Raw genomic sequence first — 26629 nt, 5'->3', positions numbered from 1 at the left:
GGAATTACACCCTTCTATTTGATCTGTTCCAGCTTTCTCAGCTGGCACGTGCATACTTGAAAAGAAAAAACCTCAAGTTCCCAGGATGGTCTTTTGTCTTTGGTCCTTTTTTGCAAAGAGAAGTAATCTTGTCTCTGCATCTTCCACTATAGTTTTGTTGAGTGTTTCCAAAAGCACTTATCCCCAAATACTTGGATACTGCTCTTAAGTGTTCTTCAAAGTCATTAGATCTTTTATACTCCATCCATAAACAGATAGGGTTTTGTAAGCCTTATATAAATATTAATGACTACATGCTAAGCATCAAATGCAAAATGGGCAATCAGGATTTTTATTTAAATTTAAAGGTGCAGGATAGAAATGTCAAGCCCATAAGCAAAAAAACTGCAGACTAGATCTCAAAAGGCAATATGAATAACTGGAATGGTAACAGAGAAGTTTCCAAATGTATCAGAATGAGTAATGAAATCAAAATAAAATAATACTGGCATACTTACAAAACAATAACCTTGTTTCACCTATTAATAGATTTAAGAGCAAAATCTCTGAAGTCCCAGTCTGCCTACGAAAAACTGAGTAACTTAATCTCTGTACGTTTTGATTTCCTTATCTTTAAAACAGGATTTTAAAAGTCCTTATTTCATAGAGTTAGTATGAGTATTGAATGAGTCCACATGTTAATGTGTTTGCTCAGTGCCTGACACACAGCATGCACTTGATATACATTAACTATTATTCATAAAAATGTTATAAAGATCTAGATTGGAGGTAGGCAAACCACAGCCTGGCCCACAAGCCAAGTCCAGCTGGCCACCTGATTTTGTAAACAGTTTTTTTGGAACACAACCATGTCCCATTCATTTATGTACTGTCTAGGGCTACTTTTACCCAACAACAGCAACACTGAGTCCTCATGATGGTGACCGTATGGCCTGCAAAGCCTAAACTATTTACTCTTTAGATCTTACTGTGTCTAAGGGTCTGTTGCCCTGAAAGAAATGACAATAAACATGCTGGTAATCAATAAGAAGCAGCACACAAGTCCCTTCTGCGAACACAGGCCCAAAGCTTCTCAGAAGTTCTAACCCTAAAGGGTTTTGATTTGAAAGGGGAAGCAGAAATGGGACTGGTGAGGGAGAGAGAACAAAGACAACCTAGAGGGATAAGGGCAAAAAGGTTTTCTTCCAATATCAGATTTTTGCCATTAAAAGCCACTGTCATGGCTGTTTCTTTTAGGGCGTTAAAATCAGACCATTTTGAAAGTATCATTTAGAATCTACATAGAGTTGTGGTTAAAAACACAAACACTTAGGGCGCCTGGGTGGCTCAGTCAGTTGAGCATCCGACTCCAGCTCAGGTCATGATCTCGCCGTCAGTGAGATCTAGCCCCGCACTGGGCTCTGTGCTGACAGCTCAGAGCCTGGAGCCTGCTTTGGATTCTGTGTCTCCCTCTCTCTCTGCTCCTCCCCTGCTTGTGCTCTATCTCTCACTGTGTCTAAATGTTAAAAAAGTTTAAATAAATAAATAAATAAATAAATAAATAAACATTAAAACACACACACACACACAAATATTGGAGCTAGGTTTCTTGGGTTCCAATCCTGATTCTACCATTAACTAGCTGTGTGACTTTGGCAAATTAAATAATCTGTGGTAAGGATTAGATAAATCACTAAAAGCACTAACATCAGTAATCCATTCCTAAAAATTGAATGGTGAATGGTGTATGCACAAATGCTCACCAGACTGCATTATTTTTAAAAGAGAAAATCCATATGTGTGCCCCCACCTCACACACCCCACCCACGACACACACCTACTTAATTACTATATCTTGACTCCACAATGACCAGTTACATACAACAGTAATGCTTCCTATGAGTGTGCCAGTCCTAGCTAGAGCTTTTGGCACAATGCTGTCACCTTCCTAAAAAGAAACTAAAGCCGTAAAAATGCCTATTCATAATTATTAAAGTATCATTTTAGTATTTAGATGTTCAAAACATCTTTCTGATTACTACATCATTAACAATTTGTTAAAAAACAGTTGCTTTGTATGAAGTCACATCTTCTTTTCCATGTAATTGCTTTTCTCGGTTGCTCTGCTATTTCGCTATTTTCTTCAACACTTTCTCATTGCACAGTTTTAGGCAAAACAAGGCCTCAATACAAAAGGCATTGTGGAAAATTTGTTTGGGACCAGGAACCCAGTGACAGGATCGCACTGGGCAGGAGGCAGTGGGGCCCCTCCTAGAACTTGCAGCATCCTAGATGCCCAACACTGGCTGTGCAAGACGCCTGCTCACAATCCTGATTTTCTATCACTTTGGATTAACTCCAGACTTTCTCTGCACATTTTTTGTTTAAAATGTACTGCGTTTCATAAATATATTTTTGCCATATAAACAATGCCTGAAAGGTTTGTCCACTCTACAAAGCTTAAGTATTAAAAACCACAATACACGTCCCCCAAACACACCCCAACCCTCGCCCAAACCTTCCTGCAACCCCTGACTGGCACTCGCAGCTCACCAGAGTCTCCTGAAGCTCAGCCCCTCGACAGCGCCTGGAGCCTCCAGGATGTTCAGCGCCTTCACCTTCCGGTCTGGCCAAGCCCCGCCCCCCAGCACGGCCCTCCTCCCTTCGCGCCCTCCCTCCCTCCACCTCGGACCTCCACTGGCTGGGGCGGCCATGCGGGGCCCTTGCCTGCGTGCTGTGGGGGCGCTTCTCCCTCAAGCCCGCATCTGTGGCTGAGGCTTCCAAGTCTTGACAGAGTTGCTAAGAAACGGGATAGTGCCCTCGGGGTGTAAATGAGTGCTTCCCCAGGCAAAGAGACGTCCCAAGCATTTGAAGAGGGACACTGCTGCACCTAAAACTATGGCCGTTGCCAAACCTCGGATGTAGCCGCAGTTTACCAAGATTCAGAGGTCGTCACGAACTTATAGGCTGTTAGCTGAGAAGTTTTTATAGGCCTGTGGCCTCTTAGTCTGTGGTCCAGGACTACTAGAAAATGGATGCAAGGCATCTAGGTAACCGCTGGAAATAAGAACCACGGAGTTGCCACTTCGGAACTCCACCTCTGGGTTCCCTCTCGGCTACACGCACGAGGAGGGCAGCTTTCCCTCACTGACTCCCTAAGGGTCGGAATTGCTGCCTCGTAGGGGCTGTGTAGGAAGACCTGGCCAGAGAAGCTGCTGCAGGAACATTCTCCTACCTTCCGCCTCTGTTCTGCGTTGTTCTCTGCCTGAGATCAGAAAGAAAGCCGACTCAGAGTAAGTTAGTAAATGCTTGATTCATTGTCTTACTGAGGGCCACAGCCCCGGAGACCGTCTTTCAGATTCTTCTCAAGAACCGCTGGGAAGCTTGTTCACTACAAGGGATTTTACATGCAAAAAGGGTACAAGGCTCTGAGTGTTTGCAAACAGTTCTCCAAATATTTGGTTGTCACTAGGTATGATGTGTTACTGTTGTAAAAATTAAGGTTTTCTGATTTCCACATAGACACGAGAAAGACCCCTAGTGTAACTAAACCAAAGGAGAATTCCTCCACCTGATGCGCCCTTCGCAATAAAAAATAAATAAAATAAAATAACGAAAACACCAATAAAAACTGACAGCTTTTGCGGTGAAGGAGGATAAGACCATTTATTGACGTGGCACCACCCAGGGGAACTGGGAGCTAATGCTCAAAAGTTCCTAACTCCAAGATGGCTTTCCAGTGAAGGGTTTTAAGGGCAAAATTTGGCCAGGGGTCTTATGAGAAGGTGGACACTTAATTGGAGGTCCATGAGGTCTTATTAATGCATGTTATTTAGTTGTTATTGGTGCCACTCTGTCTGGTCCCACCGAGTTTTGTTCCATCTCAAGACGACTTGGAATCTGAAAAATCTCTTCTGTCTTCATGTTAGAGATTTTATTAGGTGCATCTGGTGCCTGTGTGTTCAAGATAGTGCTGATTAGCTGACTGTGCTCAAACTAACTACTTATACTTGTGTAAGCTAGTGGGGTTGCATTTCTTTATGTTCCTTTGAATGATGAGCAAGCATTCCTAGCTCCTGGACCTGGGTCTACGTGTTTCCTGGCCAGTTAAGCAGTGCTGGGGATGATGTGACCTCTAGTGTTCATTCTTTCATCTGAACTAACAAGATGGATGCTGCTTTCATTAGGTCATCTTAATACATTATATTTCTATCATCAGATTGTTTTAAAATATTGCTTACATGTCTCTGCTTAATGGGTTTTGGTTCTTCCCATTTTTTTTATTTCTTATTTGATACAGTCACAGGAAGTCAGCATCAGTTACCTGCTGCAGTTTTAGTGGACATGCCTCAATGACCTCTCAGTGATTGGAGAGTTAGGAGAACAGGAAAAGCCAGACACCTTTTCTCATTGCTCTGGGTATTCCAAGTTCCAGTTTTTCAGGGCATATTCTCACACACACACACCCTGCCTGCTACGTACAAACACCAATACATCCACTATATCCTGACTCTCCAATAACCGGTTTCATATAAGCACTAACCCTTCCTGTGTGTGTTAAGTCCCAGCTGGGACTTAACACAACGCTTTCTACTAGAAGTAGGTTGTTGTTTATTTTTAAGTTGGGAATACAGAATTAGGTTTGTATATTAAAATGATATATAGACATATTTATTGGAAATGATAGAATGATCGTGGTGAAAACTTACAGTCTGGGAGCCACCATGATCTATGCCATCTCTTATTGATCTAGGGTTAAAACAGGAGAGAAAAACCTGTCAGAAAATAATGGAGCCAGACAAGCAGTGTTGGGAGTTGGGGGTGGGAGTGGGGGGGGGGGGGGGTGGGGAGTATGCTATGCAGATTTGGTGGTGTTCAGAACCTTCAGCAGAGGAAAACATCAGTGTCCAGGTAGTTGGAAAACCTCGGACCATTAGTTTAGGGCCAATCCCTCTCTAGTCTCTCCTCTTGGGAGACCCTGAGCCTCATATCCATCAGGAACAGGTATCACTTTTTTTCATGGCTTCCCAACCATTACCATTGCCCTCCTATTCCCACATAAATAAACTCAATCCCAGAACCTGATTGAGTATTCACCTGCAGGGCTTAGGGCTTAGATGTGCTTAGTCTCCTCAAATGCCAGATGCTTACATGGAGAGGGGAAAAAATAGGAAAGACCTAGAATTTACCCCATATTCTGATTTGCACAAAGGTTACCTTTTGCCGTTTTTGAGAACATTCTCAAGTAGGAAGTGAAAAGTGATATGAAACAAAAATTTCTTTTCATTCACAAAGAGCATTTTTCATGAAATATTTGTACTGAAAATTTCAATTTAGGAAAATGACTTTTGCTCTTGCTATGAAAATAAATGCTTACTCCAAAGATTCCCATATTTTCACAACACCCTTAGTATCACAGTAATCTTTTTACAGCACTTCTAGGCCAAAAAGAAATACCTAACAGTTTTGTTTATCAAGGAGCTAGGTCTAAACAACGTAACAGGTACTTATATACTAAGAACTTAGCAGCCTCTGAAAAAATAATAAACATTAATTGGAAGAAAATATTATTTCATTCATAAATTACAGCAATTGCTAACAGGATGTGTGAGCCTTTTGGGCACACAAGATTCTCAAGTCTCAGAATCAGATTGTACACCCCACATTCCCTCCCTATTCCATACTGATTTTTACATAGCAATTTTTTTTTCTCAAGGGAACCACCGAAAACCCAGTGTTATAAAGATACAGCATCACTGAAAGTAATGTAGCGCTAATATTGAGACTGTGAACTACTTGAAGCTAATCCTCTGCAATTTCTTTAATTTTTTTAATGTTTATTTATTTTTGAGAGAGAGACAGAGTGTGAGTGGGGGAGGAGCAGAGACAGAGGGAGACACAGAACACAAAGCAGGCTCCAGGCCCTGAGCTGTCAGCGCAGAGCCTGACACAGGGCTTGAACTCATGGACTGTGAGATCATGACCTGAGCTGATGTTGGACGCTTAACTGAGCCACCGAGGTACCCCTGCAATTTATGATAAATGACAAGTATCACTGTGTTTCCTTGGATATTTTACATATCCTGCAATGACCTTGTGAGTTCCTAGCACTTCATAGTATGTTGGCACACAGTTTGAGAACCATGGGTTTAAACTCTGTAATGAAGCATAGTATCATGACACTGTGAAAAAATGTATGGGACAGGAGAGTGTGTGTGCATGAGGGTGTTTGCAGTTACATTTATGTTTATGTCTTTGGGTGCCATGTGATTATAGGAGCAATTCTTACAACCTCGTAGTAAGTCAACACTCTCACAGTAAAGTGTCCATCATGCCATGTTTTTTATTTGTTTATTTATTTATTTTTCTTTCTTTATTTTTTTATTTTTTTTTTCAATATATGAAATTTATTGTCAAATTGGTTTCCATACAACACCCAGTGCTCATCCCAAAAGGTGCCCTCCTCAATACCCATCACCCACCCACCCCTCCCTCCCACCCCCCATCAACCCTCAGTTTGTTCTCAGTTTTTAAGAGTCTCTTATGCTTTGGCTCTCTCCCACTCTAACCTCTTTTTTTTTTTTTTTCTTTCCCCTCCTCCATGGGTTTCTGTTAAGTTTCTCAGGATCCACATAAGAGTGAAAACATATGGTATCTGTCTTTCTCTGTATGGCTTATTTCACTTAGCATCACACTCTCCAGTTCCATCCACGTTGCTACAAAGGGCCATATTTCGTTCTTTCTCATTGCCATGTAGTACTCCATTGTGTATATAAACCACAATTTCTTTATCCATTCATCAGTTGATGGACATTTAGGCTCTTTCCATAATTTGGCTATTGTTGAGAGTGCTGCTATAAACATTGGGGTACAAGTGCCCCTATGCATCAGCACTCCTGTATCCCTTGGATAAATTCCTAGCAGTGCTATTGCTGGGTCATAGGGTAGGTCTATTTTTAATTTTCTGAGGAACCTCCACACTGCTTTCCAGAGTGGCTGCACCAATTTGCATTCCCACCAACAGTGCAAGAGGGTTCCCGTTTCTCCACATCCTCGCCAGCATCTATAGTCTCCTGATTTGTTCATTTTGGCCACTTTGTGCCATGTTTTTTAGATCTAAGATTTTTTATTCCTCTAAGCAGGGACACTCTAGGTCCCAGGTTTCATTTTCTAACTCTCTTGGTTTACTTAAAGAGAAGAATATCAAGGAAAGATTTTATTAATTACTAGATACACAATTACTCCTGCATATGCCTAGAATGTGGGATTGTTTTGTCATTTGTGCCAATCAATCTGAATTATCAAGTTAAAACAATGATATGATGTCAAAAGCTGATTTTAAAATTCTATTACAGCTTATTTTGAAGAGAACCATGCAAGTAGAATAAATATGTGAACATATTTGCGAATTCTGAATTGTATACCTCCCTGATGCACATGTAGTTATGTGAGTTTGAATGTCTTGTGCATGAAAAGGAAAGATCAAATTTATCTTAAACTGTAACTCAAAGGATAACATGTAATAGTTCTTCATGCTGTGATCATTCACATAGTCAAATACATATATTACTCCTTTTCAGAGACTCCAAGTATATTTAAAACACATGTGTATATTATGACTGGATCATTTGTAGCAAATACAAAGCTAAGTCTTAAGTAATTCAAAGGGGGTCTAAGTTTCTTAACTCTGAATTGATCCAAACAATCACAACTGCATTTTAATAAATAAGTTTTTACACAACTGTGCTAAAAGACTTGTATTTCTTCTCATTCTTCCAAATGATCTTTTGAAGCATTTGCTGGTTGATATAGCAAACAGATTTTATATTTGTAATTTCACTTCAGTTCAGGCTTGAACATGATTGTTTTTCTGTTTACTCTCCAGTATTACTCTAGGTCACTGGCACTAACTCTTTGAACAAATAAGTAATCCAATGATGTAAGTACCATTTTCTATGTGTACAAAAACGTGATAGAATTTACTTTGTCCTACTGTATGCAGTTATGAAATCTGACATCAGTAGAATCTATATTTGTAAGCATTTTATAGAAGGTAGGTGAAGTAATGTTTACTAATATGATCCTCCTTGCTGTAACCACATATAAACCCTTAGAGATTTTGTTCTGAGCTCTTATTTTTGTCTCCAGAACCACTGAGTGTTGAGCTTCTCTGTCTCATACTAGTCAGGAACTGGAGACCTCTCAGAGACCTTCTACAAAAGAATGGAAACAGGTATTCAGTTCAACCCTATTTTATTTCTAACATATAAAATAAGAAGTGCAAAAATGAATTTGGAAGTTTCCCTAAGAACATTCCCTTTCTTAAATAAAATGAAAGAAAAAGTACAGAGCAACAACAACAACAACAAAAGACAAGGTGTTCTGCCTATAAATGCTTAAGAAAGAGACTTTCTATAAAGTTCTTAGAACAGTGTCTGGCACTATGTATTAGTTATTATTTTTTATTGTTATTCTGGCTGAGTGCTGCCTCTTCTTATTGCATGAAAGGCTGAGATGGCAAGAATTAAGAGAAATGGAAAATATCTGAAATTGTTTCAAAATAGTATTCCTGCTATACAGATAACAGTGGGAGGAAGATAAGAGTAAGCCAGGAAATAAAGTTGTTCTATATATTCTCTCCTTCTGACAACATACTTATATTCCTTTATAAAGTTCACTCTTCTAATAATTATTTGGCAGAGACTAATATACCTGTGTACGTCTTCAGAGTTGGGACCCAAGAAAGAGTTGCACCATAAATCCAACTTTTTTGTATTGCTTCCATCCCTAGCACCTCAGTCATGACATGCGTTGCAAAACAGATCTATGTCGCACCCTGTTCCTTCCCACAATCTCTCCACTGTCACCCCCATCTAGAATATTCCATGCATTCACCCAAGGTCCACTTCAGAGTAAGAATTTCCCTCTGTATTTCATGGTGACTTCTTTGTCTATAGGTGAGAAGTCCTTCACATACCTTCAGGAGCAAAGGACACTGGTTAAGACTTGCAAAAATACACAGGCCAGCTTTCCAGTATGAGATGTTAGTGGTTCCATCCTCATCCTCTGAATCATTACCTCACTGTCCTCTGTCTTTCCCATGGGGTCAGGAATACTGCCCAGGAAATCTCACCTGGGTACGGGCCTCCTTATCCCACTCTGATTCCTATCAACAAGATCAGGAGTAAAAAGTCAACAGTTTGCTGTGATTGTTTTAGTAAGTCACCTAGATTTGTTTTGTCTTGTTTTGGTCAGTGTCTTTATTGGTGGGTGTAATAGAAAAGTAACATTCCACTGCTTTACTGGGCAGGAGTAAAATCACAGTGCATTTTGCCCCCTTCTTATAGCTATTAGCAAAACACTTGTGTATCTAAGCAGTGATTTGTCTGTCCATATCACTGTGAGAAACAGTTAATGTCTAACCCAGTGGTTCCCTACCTTTTGGTCTTAAGAGTCTTTATTCTCTTTAAAGTGCTTGCCTACACCAAAGACTTTTATTTATGTCAGTTATACCTGTTGATATTTACTGCACGATCAATTAAAACTGAAAATTTTTTGAAAGACAATAAAACACAAATATACATTTCATTAATCACCACAGCAATGACATTATCACTACACTTATGAAGAAAGGCACATACCTAAAACCTTGACACATCCCCTTTTATGCACAAAAAGAGTTGGTCTTTTTAGAAGTCTTCAGGACTAAATATAAACAGAAAATCACTTTCCATGTATCCCTACTCTCCTCATATATGTCGAGGAATTATGGATAAATTATGATGTTTGGAAAACTCTAGTAAGGCTGCAAACTTAAGGCTCTTCCCTCATGAGTAGTTTCTTCCCAGGAGCTTGAAGGCCACCTGCAAAAATCTCTCCAAATTCAACTCTTATCTCAATTCATAAATATTTATCAAGCCAGACATGATCTCTAAAAATCCCCATCCATATTCCATGAGCCAGTTCTTCAACAAAGACACTGACATTGTCCCAATTTTAGGCCTTCTCCCAGTATTTTCAGGGCCTGGGGTAAAAGGATATTTAGAGATACTAGTTCTATGGCCCACTACTCTTCTCTTCTCACACACAGCTTTTTCTTGCAGTGTATGGAGCCTCCAACACATCCATATGCATACTCCAGCCACAAAGCCAACCTTCATCCATACCTCTCTAGACAATCATCTTTCATGGTCACCCTATGGCCTAGACCCCATGGTCTTCCCTTAGGACACCCACAACAAAGAAGACCATGCTAGCTCTGGAACCAGGCTTGGGGTCATTTGGGCAAGGAATTCCAGGGTAACCCAAGTGTAATGTAGAGTGGAGGGCACAGGCTCTGGTTAGGCACATGTCCTGGTGCTGCAGCTCCTCCCTCTGTGGGGAGATCCCAAAGAGAAGGACCAGAATGAGGTCCCCCAAACCTTGAGGCCCTGAGCAGGGGCCTAGTTGCCCAGCTTCAATAATAATCCTGCTAAAGAGCAATGGTTCTACTTCTCTTAGTGTGAGTATTGGTTGTAGATATATACTGCATAAGGATTTTTAAAAAAAATTTTTTTTTCAACGTTTATTTATTTTTGGGACAGAGAGAGACAGAGCATGAACGGGGGAGGGGCAGAGAGAGAGGGAGACACAGAATCGGAAACAGGCTCCAGGCTCTGAGCCATCAGCCCAGAGCCCGACGCGGGGCTCGAACTCACGGACCGCGAGATCATGACCTGGCTGAAGTCGGACTCTTAACCGACTGCGCCACCCAGGCGCCCCTGCATAAGGATTTTTAAAATCCTGGAGGAGATCCCAAAATTAATGAAAGCATTCTTAAATTTTTGTTCACTTTTAAAGACCATTATTTTAGTAATCTTATTTCTCAACAAACTAGTGGAAACTAGTTTTACCAAAATTTCCTTCAGTTCTTCTGGAGTTGATCAAAAGATTGCCTCATATATACCCACAACCCATTTGTCACTGGAATCGCCACACTTCAACTGGACCATGTCCACTACCCATAAAGCCAGAAAGAGAGGCTCCACTGTTCACATTGTCTTTGGAACTTCAAGATTCAAGCCAAGGGTACTAACTACAGAGACTTTTAACACTTCTATCCTTAAGAATTTCAGATTTGGGGCGCCTGGGTGCGCAGTCGGTTAAGCGTCCGACTTCAGCCAGGTCATGATCTCGCGGTCCGGGAGTTCGAGCCCCGCGTCGGGCTCTGGGCTGATGGCTCAGAGCCTGGAGCCTGTTTCCGATTCTGTGTCTCCCTCTCTCTCTGCCCCTCCCCCGTTCATGCTCTGTCTCTCTCTGTCCCAAAAATAAAATAAATGAACATTGAAAAAAAAAATTTTTTTAAAGAATTTCAGATTTATTCTGGGATCCTTGTAGAAGACAAGACAATGACATCCTGTCCAACTTTTTGTCATATCTTGTCACCTGCATAACCCAACAGCTCTGTTTATGCCCTGAATCTCAAAAAAGTCCCTCTTGTATTGTTCTGCGAATTTCTGGACCTCTCTTCTCTGACAAAGAGCTCAAACCCAATGCCACATATTAAAAGAGGAGCGGACACTAGTATGTGGCCCAATCCATTCATTTTAATGTCTCATGTCTCTTAAAGCAAATCCTGCATTCATGTAAATGAATGTAAACAGATATAAGGTTCAAAGAGTGAGATAAATAGATGTGTGCCCTGTTTCGAAGGTATTAGGGAGCACAATTTGAAGCCTGGTTTTAGATAAATGAAACCATTACAATGTATAATAACAGCAAAGTAAAAGCCATTGTGTCCAAGTATTTTAGGCTTGAAGAGGTAAAAATGTCCAGATGTGAAGAGACAGCTAACCAAATAGCTCCTGGAGTTTCTTCTTTGTATCCAAATTCTATCACTTTCACTTCTGTTAGTGCTCCTGTTACCACAGATTCCAGGGATATGGAATCTGAAAAAACCCTGGTCCATATGTGGACAAAAGCACATGTGGACAAAACCTTCAGAAGCACGTGCCAAGACATAACTAGATATGTAAGAGTGTTATTGGGGGAAACACTGGTGAGGAAAAATGGAAAGGATCTTGAAGGAGGCCATGAGAGCCTCAGATATTGATACAGGTTTGACTACTGTGAAGGAGAACAGGAAGGAACAAGGGAATTACCGTACCTCAAACCCATCTTCCTGCCTCCCCCTCCCCAGGTATATAATATTACTAGTGGATCCTGACCATTTTTTATTCAATCTTGTCTCTGTAGATGGAGTCTCTTATATCTGTACCCTGACATGTATTTTCTCCTCCAGAACCCTCCTTCTTGGTCACTTTCCTGACTCCTGGCTGGGATTTAGAGAAACCCTACAGATCTTTCTCTGCAGCAGGGGAACGACAAACATGGATATTTTCAATGAGACATAATTTTATTTCCAACCAGAAAATGACATACAATTTACTAATACCAATTTTAGTCACTTTTGGATGGATCTCTGATTAAGATTATCTAAGACTCTATCTCCTTCCCACATTTCCAATTAAAAAAACAGCTAATTAGAAGAAAATATAATAAAACATCCTGAGTCTCCTTTACACTAGACTGAATGCTCCATATAGTATGATTACTGATGGTTAGTACATTGGAATCAGTATGGTAATTAAAACTTAGAGCCATTTCATATAATGTGTGTCAAGGTAAGAACAGTAATGAGCAGTGAATCACCAGTTCTGAATCAGGGAAAACCAAATTATAATACTACTTAATTTTTAGTGCTTTGACGAGAGCCCAAAATTCAATAGTGTCATTTATGGTGAAATGATAAATAGGTAATAGTGGTTGATCACTCTTTAACATGTTGGCAGCTTTTGTCATTAGAAAAATCACCTTAGCATTTCATAATGTATAGAATTGTCAAATCACGGTGTCATACACCTGAAACTAATATAATATTGCATGTCAACTACAATTAAAAAAAAGAAAGATCAAGTCATCTTATAGAAAATAGCACATAAGTTCCAGAAAAGTGTTGGACATAAACATCTTGGATCAACTTCTTTTATATGAACTTGCAGAACCCTTTAAAAGAAAATGGATTAAAATAACCATGAAGAAGTGGAAAAATAGAAAATTTCTGTTTAACTGTACAACTTGCCTGTTACCATAAGTAATCAAAAAATTACATCTCTCAACAGTGACTATAAAACAAAACTGAAAGAAAGATGAACAAGCCACACATTTTTTGTTTTCAACATTTATTTATTTTTGGGACAGAGAGAGACAGAGCATGAACGGGGTAGGGGCAGAGAGAGAGGGAGACACAGAATCGGAAACAGGCTCCAGGCTCTGAGCCATCAGCCCAGAGCCTGACGCGGGGCTCGAACTCACGGACCGCGAGATCGTGACCTGGCTGAAGTCAGACGCCTAACCGACTGCACCACCCAGGCGCCCCTAGCCACACATTTTTAACAGCCAGGAAAAAAAAACACTTCTTAAACCTGATTTTGGATGTAGTAAGGTCACTGTTTACTACACAAGGTGGAAAGAAAAACTGAAGTGAAAACTTTTGGTTCTGTAAAACATGCTGTGTGGAAAACAGGTTCTTTTATTATTATTATTAATTTGTAACATTTATTTATTTTTTAGAGAGAGACAGAGTGTGAGCGGGGGAGGAGCAGAGAAAGAGGGAGACACAGAATCTGAAGCAGGCTTCAGGCTCCAAGCTGTCAGCACAGAGCCCGACGTGAGGCTCAAACTCACAAATCGTGAGATCATGACCTGAGCTGAAGTCGGATGCTTAACCCACTGAGCCACCCAGGCACCCCTGAAAAATAAGTTATTGATGCATTTTGCAACAGAGAAAAATATTCTTATATTTGCTCATGTGTTGAGGCACATATATATGTTTTCTTGGGCTGAATATTGTCATATTTATTTTTGTACCATTTTAATACATTAACTTGAACAGTAAGCAGTAATACCTTAAAATGTCTATCAACTAAATCTTTGCATTTTCAAAAATAATTTAGTGTTTCAATAAAAAGCAGATTTCCATGAACCATTAAAACTCTTAAAATATAAGCAGTGAGTAAAAAACTAAAATATAAGCAATGAGCCTACTTTATACTTACACTTTCACTACTGCATTATACAACCAATTCCTCAGGGAAAACATTAGCTATTTACTTTCATTTTATTGTTTCACTAAGGTTTATTTTTTCCACTTAAACTCTTGCATGTTATTTTTTTTCCTCCAACTCTGATTTACTCCATGATCCTATAGCTACTCTTGCCCAGTGACAGGGTGATGTTGATCAGCATAAGTTCCTGAAAACCATCCCAGGTAACTCTTAATCTGTAAAGCGCAAGAAGAACCAAAAAAGTAGCCTTGGAAGATAAAAGTCAGAGGACTCCCAGCTTTAAAAGAGCAGAACAATAACATCAGAGGCTGTTTCCCTTTGAACCGTCTGCAAACAACAAAGAATGAGGAACAGAAAGAGATGGGAAATACCACAGTATATTTGAACAAGTGTTGCAGTAAAATTGGACCAATGTACAAAAGGATGCTGGGAAAGGACACATAAAATCAATGTGAAAATACTAAAAGAAAAAGGAGGAACAAAACATGCGTAAATAGAAGGTAGACTTAGAGTGCACACGAGAAAATTTTTCCCATGAAATAGGTAAACATCTTGCCAGACTATTCTTTAGCAAATATAAATTGGCCATTATGGGGCACCTGGTTGGTTCAGTCCCTTTTGCCTCTGACTTTTGAATTTGGCTCAGGTCATGGTCTCAAGGTTCCTGGAATCCAGCCCCACCTCTGGCTCTGGGCTCTGAACTACCAACCTGGAACCCACTTGGGATTCTCTCTCTCTTCTCTGCACATCCCCCACTTGTGCCTGCAGCACACGCATGCACACGCTTTCTCAAAGTAAATAACTAAACTTAAAAAAAAAAGAAAAGAAAGAAATGGCCTCTGTGAAATAAGAGTTCAAAGCACATAGAAGGATTCAAGGGAGAAATGAGAAAAAGAAGTTTTTTTTTTTTTCTCTTAAACTAAAATAACTCAGGAAAGAAATGGGGAAAAAGATCATCATAGAATTTAAAGCCACAATAAATGACAAGATAAAGCTAATTATTTAGAATGGTCTGATAATGGAAAGTATGGACTGTCCGGAAATAGACCCATATAGATCAGATTTTCTAGTCAATAAAGTTGCATTTCAAATTAGTAGGAAAACAAGGATTAAAAAATGATGTTGAAAAAACCAGCTAGTCATCTGAAAAAAAAATGTATTCTTACCTCACTCTTTATGCTATCATATATCATAGTAGGTCAACTGTTGAAGCATAAAAGTAAAGCAAAGCCATACATTTACCAGAGTAAAAAATATTTTTTTTTATTTTTTTAATGTTTATTTCTTTTTGAGAGAGAGAGAGCACAAGCAGGGGAGGGACAGAGAGAGAGAGAGAGGGAGACAGAATCTGAAGCAAGCTTCAGGTTCTGAGCTTTCAGCACAGAGCCCATTACGGGGCTCAAACCCATAAACCATGAGATCATGACCTGAGCCAAAGTCAGATTTTTAACCGACTGAGCCACCCAGGTGACCCCAAAAAATATTTTTAAACTATTTCAGAGGAAGGTAATATATAAAACTCATAAATGCTACTTTATAAAATAAATTTTTAACACTACAAAAATAATTACCCACAAGCCATGCCAAACAGGAAGCGACCAATTAGAAAAGAAATTTGTGGGGCACCTGGGTGGCTCAGTCAGTTAAGCATGGTCCATGGGCTTGAGCCCCTGTCAGTGGGGAGCTGGCTTCAGATCCTCTCTCTGCCCCTCCTCCCCCAAATAAAACTAAGATATTTTTAAAAAGAAAAGAAATTTGCAAGTAAGTATGATAGCTAGTAGGATTATTTCCTTAATATATAAGCTCCTGGGGCACCTGGGATTCTTAATGGGTTAAGCATCTAACTTTGGCAGGTAGTGTAATGATTTCAGGTAATGATTTCAGGATTCCTGAGTTTGAGCCCTGCATTGGGCTCTCTGCTTTCAGCGCAGAGCCTGCTTTGGATCCTCTGTCTCCCTCTCTGTCTGCCCCTACCCAACTTGTACATGCTATCTCTCAAAAATAAACACTAAATATATATATATATATATATATATATATATATATATATATATGTGTGTGTGTGTGTATATATATATACACACACACACACACACATATATATGTATGTATGTATACATATATATAAGCTCTTAGTAATCATTAAGAAAAAATCAATAATCCAAATACCAGAAAAATGACAAAAGTCATGACTAAATAGTCAATTTAAAAAGAAATACTAATGCGGGCACCAGGGTGGCTCAGTTATGCATCCGACTTTGGCTCAGGTCATGATCTAACAGTTTGTGAGTTTGAGCCCCACATCAGCTCGCTGCTATCAGCATAGAGCCTGCTTCAGATTCTCTGTCCCTCTGTCTGTCTGCCCCGCCCCCACTCATACTATCTTTCTCTCTCTCAAAAATAAACATTAAAAAAAATTTTTTTAAATACTAACGTAACACTCTGTGTTAACTAAACTAGAATTAAAAAAATTTTTAAAGAGGGGCGCCTGGGTGGTGCAGTCGGTTAAGCGTCCGACTTAGCCAGGTCACGATCTCGCGGTCCGTGAGTTCGAGCCCCGCCTCAGGCTCTGGGCTGATGGCTCAGAGCCTGGAGCCTGTTTCCGATTCTGTGTCTCCCTCTCTATCTGCCCCTCCCCCGTTCATGCTCTGTCTCTCTCTGTCCCAAAAATAAATAAACGTTGAAAAAAAAAATTTTTTTAAAGAAATCTTAATGTAACTTATTAAAAAACTGTAAAAATAATCAATGTTAAAGAAATAAAATTAAAACATTGACAGATGATTTCTTATTCCTTAGTTTGGTAATTTGTTAACACACTGTGTCAACCAGTGTGTGGAGGAATAGATACTCCCATATATTCTTATGAGTATATAACTGAAATAATAATGTCTCTGAGGGAAAAACTGACAACCAACAAATTTTAATGAACATCCATAGACCACCGATTCCATTTCTAGGAATCTGTTTTACAGATATACACATCTATGTTTGCAAAAATATGAACAAGGTTTTCACTACAAAATTGTTTATATTTTTAAAAAAAAAAATATTTGGAAACAATCTAAGTGTCCACAAAGCCAGACATATGTGCATATACAAGTTCATATACAAATAGTAATATCTGTAATACTGTTCTGCATATTACCATTTCTTACAAGTATATCTTGGAGATTATTTCCTTTTAGTACATAATAGATCTGCTTTATTCATTTTAACAACTACATAAATCATCTTTCATATTTTAGATGCCTTCCTTTCTGTCCATATTTTCCAAACTGTTCCATAGTACTGTGTACAAACTCTCTCCCCACCCAAAAAAAGAAAGAAACAAAATCCCTCATTCACCCTTCATTGCTCTTCATCAGAAGCCTCCTCTCTCTTCTCATACATGGATAAACTTCTCAAGAGAGTTCACATACTTCCTCAACCACAACCCATTCTTGAACCCTCTCATCTGTTTTTGTTCTCATCCTTTCAACAAAACAGCCCTAAGTAAGATCATCAATATTGTTCATATCACTGGACACTTACAGCATTTTTTCTCCAACCAGGGATCTTTTTTGTTTGTCTTACTTACCATGCAGTGTGCTCTCCCTGGCTTCTGTAATAGAAGGCAATACTAGTTTTTCCTCTACCTTGATAACTTTTTTTTTTTTTTCTGCCTACTGCCTGGCCATTTGGTCTTAGAGTTCCTCAAGTCTCAGTCTTAGGCCGTCTCCTGTCCTCACTTCTACTCTCTTCCTAGGCGAAAATACACTACGGGGTTAGTTATTTATCCTCCAAGCGTATTGAGCCTCTTACAGGTCCAGACCTGTCCTTTGAGTTCCAGACTTGCCCATCCAGCTGCCTATTTGACCAGTACCTCTCCTTGACCACCATCTTTTGGAAGTTTTAAAAGCACCTCAAAATTCAACATACCCAAAATTAGCTCATAATCTTGCCCAAAATTCTAGGCTTAATTTCCACTGTTTCCTATGTCCACTGAATGCTACCATAATTTATCCTGTGGCAAAAGCCAGATGCCTCAGAATTATCTTTGATATTTTTCTCTGAATCTGTCACAATATCCTACCTATTTAACCTCTTAAAATCTCAAATATGTCACTCCTTTCCATCTCCACCACAGGCGTTGAATGCCATGACACCCTCATCTCTCATATGGATGACTACGGTAGCCTGCTAGGTGCTCTACCTCCATCCATTCTCACCAGCCTACCCAATCCAATCTCACTCAGCAGCTGATGATCTGTTCCGTATGAGCACTACACACATCGCTCACTTGTTTGGGGACATTAATGGTTCCTAATGTGGAACATTTGGAATAAAGCCCAAATGCCTTACATAGCTTGCATGCCACTGGCCCTTTGCATGTTCTATGCTGTGGCCATGGTTTCCTTCTTTAATTTCCTCATTGTGCCATGTTTCCTCCCACTAAGTGTCTTTTCACAAACTGTCCCTCTGTTGAGAATACCGTTCCCTCTCTTCCTTGTCTAATTAATGCCTATTTATCATATGTCATATAGATACATCTTCATATCCCCATATCCTCAAGAACCTCTTTCTGCCATCCCTGACTAGATCAAATTCTTTCTGTTAAGACCTATCGCTGCTACTTAGTACCTGCTACAGCTGCAATTTTATATTGATTTATATAATTATTTTGTTAGCATCTATCTCCTTATTTAGACTGCAAGCTGAGAGTGATGAATGTTATTTTTCATTGCAAAGAATGTTTCCCAGTACAGAGTATTTCTTGGTACATGGTAAACGCTCAATAAATAACTATTTAATGAATCAGTTCTACACAATAAAGCAGCAGTGACTATAATTCAGTTCTACTGAATTGGAGAAATAATGAGATTCATAAAAATAGTGAGATTTTTCTGACTATGAGGAGCATTGTCTCTGAAGAAGTCAAGAGATTTCTTGAATATTTCAAGGATGAGTGACCAGAACAAGAATAGGGCCAATAACTGATAATGGATATTTATGGATATCAACTTGAAATAGGAAAGTGAGTTTTAGTTTGTTGAGTTAGAGGTTGTGGTGACATCCACCAAAGCTGGCCTTTTCAGAGATAAATACCCCTGGCTGCTTCATAGGAACTGCTCAAGCTGTAAGCCAGGATTTCTAACTGCTCTGATTGCAATGTGCCTACCTCTCAGTCCTAATTGCAAGTCCTGGCTAGCTCTTCTGTAATTTATTCAGCATGCCTTCCTTTCCACTCTTTTTCAACTGCCTCATAAGCATCCAGACACATTTCACATTTTACTTATGTTTTTCTCTGTCCTTAGAGTCCTAAGGGGCTCACTCAGAATGTTTCACCTCCACCCCTCACTACCACTCTTAATTCTTCCAACCTGTAGGCACAACACAGACTAGCATTCAATCTTCATTAGGAATACACAGGACAGGCAAGTGGAGATGTCTAGCAGCCTGGCGAGGATATGACATTCACCAGCAGAAAGATTTATTTGGTAACTGAAATTGTGGAAAGAGCTGAGTTGCCAAAAGTACAGAACAAAACCAGAGGTCAGAGAACTCAACCTCAGGAAGTAACTACTTTCAGGGATCAAGTGGAAGATAAATGGCCATTGTCTGTAAGTTCATTCTCCACATAGAGAGCAAACAAGTCAGTCTCTGGAGCAGAATTCAATTCATCAAACATTTTGAGTCCCTACTAAGTAACTGATAAGGACTGCTTATATTAAAGAAGGTTAGAATAAGTCATAGTCATCAATGTTGGGTGTCTTTTAAGTTGAACTTGAGAAATAGACTCTGAGATGGAGATTTGTATGGAGAAGATTTATTGGGGAGTGTTATTTAGAACAATGCCTATAAAAGAGTAAGGGAAACTGAACTGTGATATAGATCCAGCTGATCCCAGCAGTAGCCCTTGAGTTGAGATGGCCCTTCAGAGAGCCATCTGAAGGAGGCAGGGGAATCTGGCCTTTGGACCCCCACATTGCTCTATCATAGGATGTGGACTGCGGATGGGATGAGGTGTAACCTTTGAAGAGTAATTTCATCAGCTGAAGGCGATTCCCAAAGAAAGACTTTTGCTGTGAGCCACCAGCAGTCAACACTCTGAGCAGTTGAGAGAATAAATCCTTCAGTCTTTAAAGTGTGGGTCTGCATCGTGCATCTCAGCATCCACTACAGAGAAATATTCAATGGTATCTTTTCTTTCCTTTTTTGTCAGGGAAAAACTGAAGCCCTTTAGCAGAGTAGAGGTTGTGTTTTGTGTTTTTTTTAATTTTTTTTTCTACGTTTATTTACTTTTGGGACAGAGAGAGACAGAGTATGAACGGGGGAGGGGCAGAGAGAGAGGGAGACACAGAATCTGAAACAGGCTCCAGTCTCTGAGCCATCAGCCCAGAGCCCGACGCGGGGCTCGAACTCACGGACCGCGAGATCGTGACCTGGCTGAAGTTGGACGCTTAACCGACTGCGCCACGCCCCAGTGTTTTTTTTTTTTTAACAGCATTATTGAAATATAATTCATATACCATACAATTCACCATTTTAAAGTGTACAATTCAATGGCTTTTAATATATTAACAGAATTGTGCATCCATCAGCACAGCCAATTTTAGAACATTTTTATTACCTCAAAAAGAAATCCCATACTCCTTAGCCATCACCCTTCCAACCCCCTTGTCTCTGCCAGTGCTAGGCAACCACTACTTCTGCTGCGATAGATTTTCTGTTCTAAACATTTCATATTACAATATTTGGTCCTTTGTTACTGGTTTATTTCACTTAGCATAATGTTTTCAGTGTTAATCTGTATTGTAGCATGAATCAGTATTCCATATCTTTTTATTGTCAAATAATAATCTAATAGAGATATACCACATTTTATTTGTCCATTCATCAATTGATGGGCACTGGGGCTGTTTCCACTTTTTGGCTATTATGATTCATGCTGCTAAGAATGTACAGCTGTTTATATGAAAATACTTCTCATAGATACATACCAAGGAGTAGAATTTCTGGATTATATGGTAACTCTATGTTTAAACATTTGAGGAACTACCCAACTCTTTTTCAAAGTAGCTGCACCATGTTACATTCCCACTTCCATACTATGAGGGTTCCAGTTGCTCTACATTCTTGCCAACACGTTATTATCTCTTTTTATACATATAGCCATTTCAGTAAGTGGGTATGAAGTGGTATTTCACGGAGGTTTTCACATCCACTTCCCTGATGACTAATGATGTTGAGCATCTTTTCATATACCCATGTGTAAATCTTCTTTGGAGAAATGCTTAATCAGACCTTTTCAGTTGTGTTGTCTTTTTGTTATTGAGTTGTAAACATCTTTTGTATATTTTAGATACATGTCCTTATCAGATACGATTTGCAAAAAAAATTCTCCCATTCTTTGGATTGCCTTGCTTTTTGATGGTGTCCTTTCAAGCACATGAGTTTTTAATTTTGATAATGTCCAGTTTATTTATTTTTTCTTTTGTTGCTTGTGTTTCGGTGTCATATCTAAGAAACTATTATCTAATTAAAGATCACAAAGATTTCAATAGCACCTTGTTAAACAGATATAAGCTGGTAGAGAGGGGAAGTGTAGCTAGTGGGGAAGATGCAGTCTGGATGCAAAAAACCCAAAATTTCACTTGGGAAGTTTAACCTCAATTCAAATCATTTAAACATGAATCTGATTTTATGGCCACAAGGGCTCATTATTTTTTTTTTAAGTTTATTTATTTATTTTTGAGAGAGACAGAGAATGAGCAGGGTAAGGGCAGAGAGAGGAGAACAGAATATCTGAAATGGGCTCTGTGCTGACAGCAGAGAGCCTGATGTGGGACTTGAACTAATGAACCATAAGATCATGACCTGAGCCGAAGGCAGACGCTCAACCAAATGAACCACCCAGGTGCCCCACAAGGGCTCATTATTAAGAGAGATACATATAATTCATGAAACATTTTAAAAATGGGTCCATGATTAAAATGGTCAACCATTAGAAGAGGTCAAATGGAAGAAGCAATACACTGGGATTAGAAATTGATAAAGATTTAAAAACTAGAACATGAGCTGGATCTTGTCAGGTACGTAGGATCTAGAATATAGAGAGAGAAAAGAAGCTCTTTCCAAATTAGATGAATAGCAAGAAAAAGATAAATCACAGAGGAGAAAATGGTCATATCAGCCAGGTGAGAACAGCAATCTAGACCAGGAGTCGGGAGAAGAGAGATACTACAAAACCTAAAAATAAGTTTACAACACAGAGTGCAAGAGCAAAACAAACTTACATATTGTTCAGATAGACCTCAGAACTAAAATTAATCCACAGGACAAGACATGGTGACAACAGTCTCTCGTAGTACCTTGAGAATCAATGAGAATTGTGGGTAGTTCTGGGAGACCTATCCATTTACCACGGGGGGGGAAAATGGCCTATATCTAAGACTAAAGGAAGCATAATGCAACTCCTTCAAGGTAACAAGAGTAGGAAGAAATATGTGGATTAGAAATCAGAGCAGCATCCTCAATCCTCAAAGGAAACAATGGTATCATGCAAAATAATTGGCTGGTGTATGCATGGGGTGGAGATGGAAACCCAGTTCAAAGTGCAGTGCTGTGATGCAAGGGGTGAATTCAGAAAGTTTAGAGGGCTTGTCTAGGTGCCCCTGGTCTTCTGGTCTGGTAGGAAATAGGACTTAATTTTTTTTTTAATTTCAGCTTTATTGAGGTGTAATAGACAAATAAAATTGTAAGATATTTAAAGTGTATGTCATGGTAATTTGATACACACAATAAGGACTTAATCCTAAACCCCGCCTGATACGGTGCTAAAGCTGCTGGTAGACCTACAGGCTGCATCAGCTCTGTATAATATGTGGAACAGCCTTCATCACACTGATGGATGGACACAGTCCAGGGGCTGGACAAAAGAGAAAAAGGAGAAATACCTCCCAGGTGCTAGTAGCACAAACTGAGAAATATGGTTAGATGGGGCCATATCCTGGAGGATTTTGAAAAGAAGGCCAAGTTCTGACTTGACTCAGGATTAAGAGTCATTCTCAATATGATGGAAGTAGCATCCAATAGGATTAATTTCAGAGTTTCATTCCACTATTTCCCATTTTAATTATCTACTCTTAAGCACTCTTTAAAGTGAAAATACCCATTCCCTTAGCTATGCTATCCATGCTTATTCCCCTACCATGTTCCTTTTTTTTTTTTTGTTCTGTGTTTCTTCAAAAGTACAGTGGCCTACTTAATTTAGAGAAAACCACCCAGATGCAAAGCCCTAGAGGGTATTTCTTACTTAAAAAGCCCAGTTACACCAAAACCATAATGATATTGGAGAATTCATTTGACTCAAGGTCCCCAGAGTATCAAACTGATTTCTTTGCTGCAGCTGGTTGCTGCTTTGTATGAGGTGATGTATTAAGGAGCTTGAAAAGTTCAACAGTTATGTCTGTCACCAGTCTTATCTCTAAATATCTGCCACAACATATCTGCTGACGACTCAGTGAAAGCACTTCTGTCTCTGACATCAGCAATGGTGACATCTCTGCCTAAGTCAGAATTCTAGATTTCTTTTTCTCCCAAATCTGCTCCTCCCCAAGTCTTCACTGTCTCAGTAAATGACACCATTCTTCACCTGTTAAGCAGGACAAAAATGTAGAAACCTCTATTACATTTTGGTAATTCTTGTAACATTTCAAACTTTTTCATTGTTCATGTATTTGTTATGGTGATTTGTGAGCAGTGATCTCCGATGTTACTATTGTAGTTGTTTGGGGGCACCACAAATCACACTCATGTAAGGTGGTAAACTTAAGTGATAAATGTATGTGTTCTGACTGCTCCAGTGACCAGTCATTCCTCCTTGTCTCTCTCCCTCTCCTCAGGCCTCCCTATTCCCTGAAACACAGCGATATTGAAATTAGGCCAATTAATAACCCTACAATGGCCTCTCAGTGTTCAAGTGAAATGAAGAGTCACACACCTCCCATTTTCAATAAAAAGCTAGAAATGAGTAAGCTTAGTGAGAAAGGCAGGTCAAAAGTCAACATAGGTGGAAAGCTAGGACTCTTGTACCAGTTAGCCAAGTTGAGGGCAAAGGAAAAGTTCTTGAAGGAAATTAAAAGTGCTACTCCAGTGAATACACAAATGATAAGAAAGTAAAACAGTCTTATCGCTGATATGGAGAAAATGTGAGTGGTCTGGATAGATCAAACCAGCCACAACATTCTTCTTAAGCAAAGCCTAATCCAGAGCAAGGCCCTAACTCACTTCAATTCTATGAGGGCTGAGAGAGATGAGGAAGCTGCAGAAGAAAATTTGAGGCTGTCAGAGGTTGGTTCCTGAAGTTTAAGGAAAGAAGCCATCTCCATCACATAAAAGTGCAAGATGAAGCAACAAGTGCTGATGAAGAAGCTGCAGCAAGTTACCCAGGAGATCCAGCTAAGATAATTCATGAAGGTGGCTACAATGAACAACAGATTTTCCATGTAGATAAAACAGCCTTCTACTGGAAGAAGGTGCCATCTAGTATTTTCATAGCTAGAGAGGAGAAATCAATCCCTGACTTCAAAGGTTCAAACGTCAGGCTGAGTTTCTTGTTAGGAGCTAATGCATCTGGTGAATTTAGGTTGAAGCCAATGTTCATTTATCATTCCAAAAATCCTAGGGCTCTTAAAAATTATGCAAAATCTATTCTGCCTATGCTCTATAAAAGGAACAATAAATCTTGGATAAAGCACATCCATTTACAACATGGTTTTCTGAATATTTTAAACCCACTGTTGAGACCCACTGCTCAGAAATAAAGATTCCTTTCAAAATGTAACTGCTTATTGACAATACATATGATTATCCAAGAGCTCTAATGGACATGGACAATGAGATTACGTTGTTTCCATGCCTACTAACACAACATCCAGTCTGCAGCCATAGCTTAAGGAGTAATTCTGACTTGCAAATCTTATCATTTAAGAAATACATTTCATAAGGCTATAGATGACATAGTAGTGATTCCTCTAATGAATCTGGGCGACGTAAATTAAAAACCTTCCAAAAATGATTCACCTTTCTAGATGCCATTATGAATATTTGTGATTCATAGGAAGAGGTCAAAATACCAATATCAACAGTAGTTTGGAAGAAGCTGATTCCAAACCCTCATGGATGACTTTGAGGAGTTGAAGACTTCAGTGGAGGAAGTAACTGCAGATGTGCTAGAAATAGCAAGAGAACTAGAATTAGAAGTAGAGCCTGAAGGTGGAACTGAATTGCTGCAATCTCTTGGTAAAACGTTAACAGATGGGGAGTTGCTTCTTATGGATGAGCAAAGAAAGTCGTTGCTTGAGATGGAATCTACCTCTGCTGAGGATGCTGTGAAGACTGTTGACATAACAACAAAGGATTTAGAATATTATGCAGATTTAGCTGATAAAGCAGTTGCAGGATTTGAAAGGATCAACTCCGATCTTGAAAGAAGTTCTCCTGTGGGTAAAATACTATAAAATAGCATCACATGCTCCAGAGAAATTATTCATGAAAAGAAGAGTCAATCAATGTGGCAAACTCCATTATTGTCTTATTTTAAGAAATTTCCATAACCACCTCCACTTTCAGCAGCTACTAGCTTGATCAGTCAGCAGCCATCAACACTGAGGCAAGACCCTTCACCAGAAAAAAGATTATGACTCACTGAAAGCTCAGATGATGGTTAGCATTTTCAGCAATAAATGCACATTGTTTTTTTCTGAAACATAATGCTATTACCCAGTAGACTACTGTATAGTGTAAACATAACTTATTTATGCACTGAGAAAACAAAAAATTCATTTGACTCACTTTATTGCAATATTCCAGCTACCCAATATCTTAACATATTTAATTATAAGAGATGCAGGGCATCTCTGCAGGACGTCATGCATTTAGCCTCCTATCCCAATCTCTCCACCATTTTTTTCAAGATAGGCCTAGACCACTAAGGACTTCATCTTTGGCAGAATTAACATTTGTCCCGTACTCTGTGTGGACTCTGTCCACCAACAGTGCCATGAACAGCATGAAATTATATCCAGAGGTTGATTTGCAGTGTCAATACATTTGTTATCTCCAGGGAACTCCAGACTACAAAATCATTATCTAATTAAATTAAAGGGTGACAGCGCAAAAGCCTTCGTAATTCAGGTCACAGTAATCCCAGCAATGAAGAGAGCAATGGCAGTCCATTAATTGTCTTACCAGGAAACACACACACACACACACACACACACACACACACACACACAAAACCCTTAGGTCCTTGGCTGCTCTGTTGAGATAGCCCTAAAGACCTTAGTACATTGATTGTTTGGCTTATAATTTTTGCTTCTTACTATTGAAAAGATTTTATTTCCAAAACAACCCATCAAACTGTGAATAATTAAATTACCATATGAAAAATTCCTTTGAAAATAGTTTTGTTGCTTATTACAATAGAAGGGACATTTCCTCAGATATGGAAACTCTGAAAGCCCTGTTTTAAAATATTAATTTAGAAACTTAAAACCTAAATC

At 39.2% G+C, this 26629-nt stretch overlaps 1 long non-coding RNA gene and 1 pseudogene across 1 annotated transcript; both read left to right on the top strand.

Moving 5' to 3' along the window:
- The first annotated feature begins 2617 nt into the window (after positions 1–2617).
- LOC123582936 lies at positions 2618–12425 on the top strand. Its single transcript, XR_006704657.1, has 3 exons — positions 2618–3272; positions 8128–8212; positions 12260–12425. It is a non-coding gene; the product is annotated as an uncharacterized LOC123582936 (long non-coding RNA).
- An 11129-nt stretch (positions 12426–23554) lies between these two features.
- On the top strand, positions 23555–26356 carry LOC123582930 (annotated as a pseudogene).
- Positions 26357–26629: the final 273 nt, after the last annotated feature.

This window comes from Leopardus geoffroyi, chromosome B1 (genome assembly GCF_018350155.1).
Source record: "Leopardus geoffroyi isolate Oge1 chromosome B1, O.geoffroyi_Oge1_pat1.0, whole genome shotgun sequence".
Taxonomy (NCBI): Eukaryota; Metazoa; Chordata; class Mammalia; order Carnivora; family Felidae; genus Leopardus; species Leopardus geoffroyi.
Note: the sequence above shows the minus strand (reverse complement) of the source record. Positions and strands in the feature narration are given on the sequence as shown.